Here is a 5,898-nt window from a genome sequence, read left to right on the forward strand (position 1 = left end):
AAATTTATATACTATATTTTAACTCGGTATATAATGCTATTACCAGTGAATAGGTTCGAGTATTATTTCTCATAACATTCTCGGATTCCCATGTAGCTTCTTTAACCCTGTGTTGATGCCATAATACTTTCACTAATGCTATTCTCTTATTTCTCAGCTCTTTGATCTCGCGAGTTAAAATTTTCCCTGAGTATGCGAAAATTCAAGAATCATTTATTTACATGAATTCATGAAAATTGTCTAATGGACTAACAACAAATATTATCTCCAATTCACGCATAATAAAGAAACAAATCATGAATAGATTTTATCTTTTTAACAAAGAATACATAATATATATATAACCTTATATATATATATAGTTCGCCATAATTCAAGTCAAAGTCTGAATCCATGAAGAATCAAGAGAATAATAAATATATTGATATTACGATAAAGGTAATTATCATTCATTAAAGATGTAATTTTAATATAATAACTTCATACTTACTTTAAAAAACTATAATAATTTCATAAATATAATAGCAGCAAAATCAATATATCACTAACATGAATAAAATACCGCAATTATTAAAACTAAAAAAAAATTGAAATTGAATTATTTTTATTTAAAAATAACGCGGATTTCACAAACCCAAATTCCTTTTCTATTAATTTAATTGATTAACTAATAATATTTTAAAGCCACGAGAAACCTATATGATTTAGGTTTTCTAACTGAAAATAAAAAACCATAAGGAATCATTATTAATAAAAAAATGTTCAACTATGAATCCATTAAATGGAAATCAAACTAAACCAATTGTTAAATTCTATTTAAAAATATAATAATATATTTCATAAAACAATATACACATGAGAGCACTAAATATGAATCATATAAATCAATCAAAATTTGAATCAAAGAAATAATGCAATAATGCAACAAAGCAATTCTATCAATAAACTCGAGATAAGCCGCACAAAATTAATAAATTTACGTATAAATGCACCACAATATGCATTAATTATACTTTTAGTAAAACTAAAATTCTAATACATTTACAATTACTAAATAAAACTAAAACTTGTTAAATTTGAATTCTCAATTCTAGAATAATCAATGGAATAATAGAATTCAATCGACATCCCTATTATTTAATTGCTCAATGGAAATTAAAGCATAAACATTCAAAATCCATCAAAATTAAGAATTAAAGATCAAAAACCAAACATCAACATAAATATAATCGAAATATTAAATCTATAAAATTTAAAAAACGAATTAATCTAAAAATAATAGAGAATCAATTCATTCTGAATGATTCGACATAACAAGGCTTTGATATCAGTTGTTAGAGCAATAAAACTCTTATACAAAACTTAATAAAGCAAGATCTATTATGTCAAATTATTAAAAATGATAAAACTAGATGAAAAAACGTACCTGAATCCGTTAAGTTTTTTACTTTAATTTTTAATTTAAACTAATATTTCTAAACGTTGTATAAAAAAGACTAGATATTTATAATGAATTTAATGTTAAAAAAAGATAAAATTAAAACAACATCAATTTCAAATGAAGCAATGCCAATAAATTTTTTTTAAAATAAGGATCCGGTAAATTATTAAATTTTAAAAACAATTAAAGAAGGTTCCATCTGTATCTGTTTTGTTGTACAACTTTGTATTATTTTGAAATTGAAATCGCAAACTTTACTTTCAATCTTCCTTTTTGATGGTTGCCACTCCGCCCTTTTCAAGCTGCTTCACCTTCTTAAGCAGATCCTCTATGGTAGTAGAAGCATTCTACAAGGAACAAAAATCAATTAGGAAATTAAGGGAAAAAAGTAGAAAATGTAGAGAAAATCATAGATGGAAAAGGGGAATTATATATGCCAACCCTTAAATTTTTCCTTAATCTATTTTCCTCCTTTTGTAGCCTGCTCCTTTCTTCCGCAAAATTCTCAACCAGAGCTGTCTGCTCCTTCTCCAACCCTTCACTCCGTTGTTGTTCTTGCTTAAACTTAAGTTCCAATGGAAAAACAATATCAGCTTCACAATATGCTAAAACCAATTTATCATATTCTTTGTTGTATTCATTTAGCATATATATGAATTGACTTCTTCAGGTTAAACATGTTTGAAATGATAAATAAATAATCAAATTGGTAAGCAGCCAATGAACATACTTGCAATTCAAGTGTTTCGCATCTCTGTTTTTCGGACTGTAAATCGCGGTTCATTTCATTCAATCTGCAATTAAAAGGGGGGATTCAAATAGTTTTTAAGTAAAAAAAGGACAATCTTAAAAATATACAAAACATACAAGTCAAGGGGAAATTTTGAGCAAATACCTTTCCCTCAAGTCCTGATTCTCTGCTTCCAACTTGATTAAAATCAAATTCTCCAAGTCACAGTTGCTATCTGCTGCCTACATGTCGAGAGAATTAAATGTCGAATTAGACCCCAAAAATGAACTAAAGAAAAAGAGTACTGTCAAATCCAATTCTAAAACAATCTTACCATTGTAAGTGAAATGATGTTTCCTAAATGGCTACCAACAACATTTATTTACCTTCAAATGAGAAATTTGTGACATGGTTTTCGATGTGGGATGCTGATGAGATTCGCCCTTTTTAGAGCTTCCATCTTGATTTGCTTCATCTACAAGTGGTCTTTGTTCTAACATTTTATCCACTTGAGTTCTAAAACTTCCCCCAATAAAAACTTGCTCATATATATTTGGGTGTGAAGAAGACTTATCCATAGTGTTAGGGGTACCACATCCATTTTGATTGGGAACCCAAGATTTCTCTTTAATACCAGATTTCATGTTCCAACCCTTGCTTATGGAGCCCTGCTCTTTCTGAGTTGGATGTAAAGAAGACTTCTCTCCAACACATGGAACGAAATTCGGAGCTTTTGAGATAGAGCTCTTTGTAGGCCTCCTGGGTGCATAACCAACTTCATGGCAGTTTTTAAACCTACCACAGAAAAGCAAGAGAAAGTTCAGAGACCAATAACCACAAAACCTCCTTACACACATATATCATACATGAAGAAGAATCACGTATAAAGTCATTACTCAATCTGGTATCTCTAATAATATCCTTTTTGATGTATATTAACAATAAATTTTCCATTATCATCAGATTGATGGTTAGATATATAATTTCAATTAACTCGAAATTTCTTATGCATAACCCATATGAATAGCATAATTAACAGAATATAAAAATGCAAAAAAATATATAAATGGATGTAAAACTAAACTACTAGTTTTGCCTCTTGTGCAAGTGATTTCTACACATGTAATGTGAAGTACGAACCAATAGTCCTTCTGAATTCCTACAAGTTTAGCCTCTAGTCTGAAAGCACAACAGTTCGCTCAAAACCCTGTTTGTCGTGAGCTGGTTCGACAAAGTTGGCCTCCAACACACCTATTACAGAAGGTCAAAAGGAAAAAAAAAAAAAGAGTTAGCAGCCAAATAATCTGTATAGAAAAGAAAGAATACAAGTAATTATTCGTACCAAGCACTCCCCGGCCACTACTTCCAGCTGCATTCCAAACCCTCCAAAACGGCTAATGAAGGAGTTTTTTTTCCATGCATGAACAAAACACAAAAGGTTAAAGCCCAACGGTGTCTCACCCCATGATTTTGGATTCTTTTGACTAATTAATAGAGACTAGAGAGAAAGAAAACTAAAAATCTAACCTTGATAAGTCGGTTCTTGTGGTACACATTAAATCCTTGAATATCAATATGGTGTTGTGCATCCTTCGCAAACCCAATTGTCACAGTTGCAACCATCTATTATAGAAACCCGACAAAAATTGCTCAGTTGCAAAGAGTGTAAAAGAAATAATAAATGAACAATCCAAATAAGAGATTAAGCCTTGTAGCCATTACATCAGAACTTATGGGTGCTTTTCCAGAAACAATCTGAGGCCTGTATGTTATCCTTGTAGTGAGCATCATGTCATTGACAATGTTATGATGTTCAATGTCTTTACCACGCAAAATCATTGTAAAATTGGTTGGAAGCCTGAGGTAGAGGATTGATGCATAACTCTACAAAGAATGAAGGGAGAAAATATGATTAATCAGCTTCTAACAATGAAGTCCTGATGAATTACTATACTGATCGTGATCAGATACATGCAAAGTCATAAGTGTCTCACCCTCAAAGAATGTCGATAAGTTAAAAAGTGCCTGGAGTTGTGAAATGTTTTTGCCATTTCTATGTTCTTTTCATCACGGTTGACTCCTCTAATTTGAATATCCTGCCATTCCAAACGTCAGATATAATTTGGAATTTATGGGAAGACGCGTCCAACATCTTTCAGTTCTTAAAATTCAGTGGAAACTAAGAAGAGTGATATAAGAGAAGGTGTTGGAAGCATACATGGAGATCGGTGTCAAAATCTAGCTCCAGCTTTCCTTCGTCATCCTCCCACAGATTGTAAATTATTATCCGCGTACCATGATCTTTAAGAAAATTGAACTAAATTTGACAGAAATAACAGCAAGACAACTATTAGTAGGGTTCTTTTACTTCCATCAACATCAAATAAGAAAGGATATCTAAATGATGAGAAGTTACTTGGTCAAGTAGATGAGCTTCAGACGTGTATGGTGACCAGTGAATTATAGTCTCCAAATTTCTGTTCCAATCATCCTCAAAACATCGAGTCATCTTGGTCCAATCCCGTCCTTTTTGCTCAAAATCAATCTTTTCAATTCAACAGAAAGAAAGTAACAAGGCACATTGTTAAGTAACTGTACAATAAGCATAAAAAACTTAAATTGAAGTCTTCTTACTATTGGAACTACAATGTCCCCCTTCCCGGTTTCTGTCAAAAATGTGTAGGAAAGTACTCCAATACTCCTCGTTGGGCTAAAGAGAAAAGGAAATAAATGAACAAATTTAGCTTTTAGAGTCTCAAAACAAAACAGTAAAGTATCAAGTTAGACTGATGATTAAGGAGCCAACCTTTTTCCATCTGTCCCAAGACTTTGAGAAAACACAATAACATCTGCGCCAAGCCTCATAGTACTTGTCTTGAAACCATTTCCGTCTGAATTTCAGTAAAACATAAATAACATGCAATAATTATGGAAATGGCTTGTAAAGTATGAAGACTTGAATTTTTACGAAAAATATTGAATTATTGTAGTGATTCCTTCTATATTCTTATATGTGACAAATGAAGAGCAACTTACATTGACCAATGGTATTTGCCATTTTACTTTTTGAAGAATATCCAAGAGACATGCATTGCCTCATTTTATCCGGACTCATCCCTCCACCATTATCTACGATCACAGACAACGAGCAGTATAGGATAAAAAAAATTTTCTACCAATAAAATTCATTTGCAAAAGAGTCACAAATTTTTTCTTTTATACACATTATGGAAATTTACTGAACTGATGCTGCTAAAGACATTAATAAATGCATATACTGGCAATTACCTTCAACTACCAACATCTTGCTGCCATCTTTTTTATTTTGCAACATATCTATGCTAACATATGTAGCTCCATTGCAAGCCTGATCACAAGCCCAGTCAGAATATGAATACAAGAAAAAACGAAAGGGGGTTTTACTATTCTGGTTTAAAAAGAATTGCAAATACCTCGTCCAGTGCATTGTCCAAAAGCTCAGCAAAGGCTGTCCAAGAAGTAAATTGTTTTAATCATAATTATCCAAGTTCTAATGGGAAAGTAAGGTTTTTCATTGTGTGTACCTCCAAGAGCCCATTTATGGCTGGTTGCATTTGAATGTAGAAACTTAGGATGGACCCTAACATGATCCATGCCAACTGTAAAATAAATATATCAATATATGTTATAATTAAACCGTCTGTTCATACAAAGTCAAACAAATTCAACTGACAGTAATAGTATAGTA

At 31.5% G+C, this 5,898-nt stretch overlaps 1 pseudogene; it reads right to left on the reverse strand.

The window, feature by feature from the left end:
• Positions 1-1,552: 1,552 nt before the first annotated feature.
• LOC107937209 (protein MICRORCHIDIA 4-like) lies at positions 1,553-5,512 on the reverse strand (annotated as a pseudogene).
• Positions 5,513-5,898: the final 386 nt, after the last annotated feature.

The sequence above is a fragment of the Gossypium hirsutum genome, chromosome A12 (assembly GCF_007990345.1).
Source record: "Gossypium hirsutum isolate 1008001.06 chromosome A12, Gossypium_hirsutum_v2.1, whole genome shotgun sequence".
In the NCBI taxonomy this organism is placed as follows: Eukaryota; Viridiplantae; Streptophyta; class Magnoliopsida; order Malvales; family Malvaceae; genus Gossypium; species Gossypium hirsutum.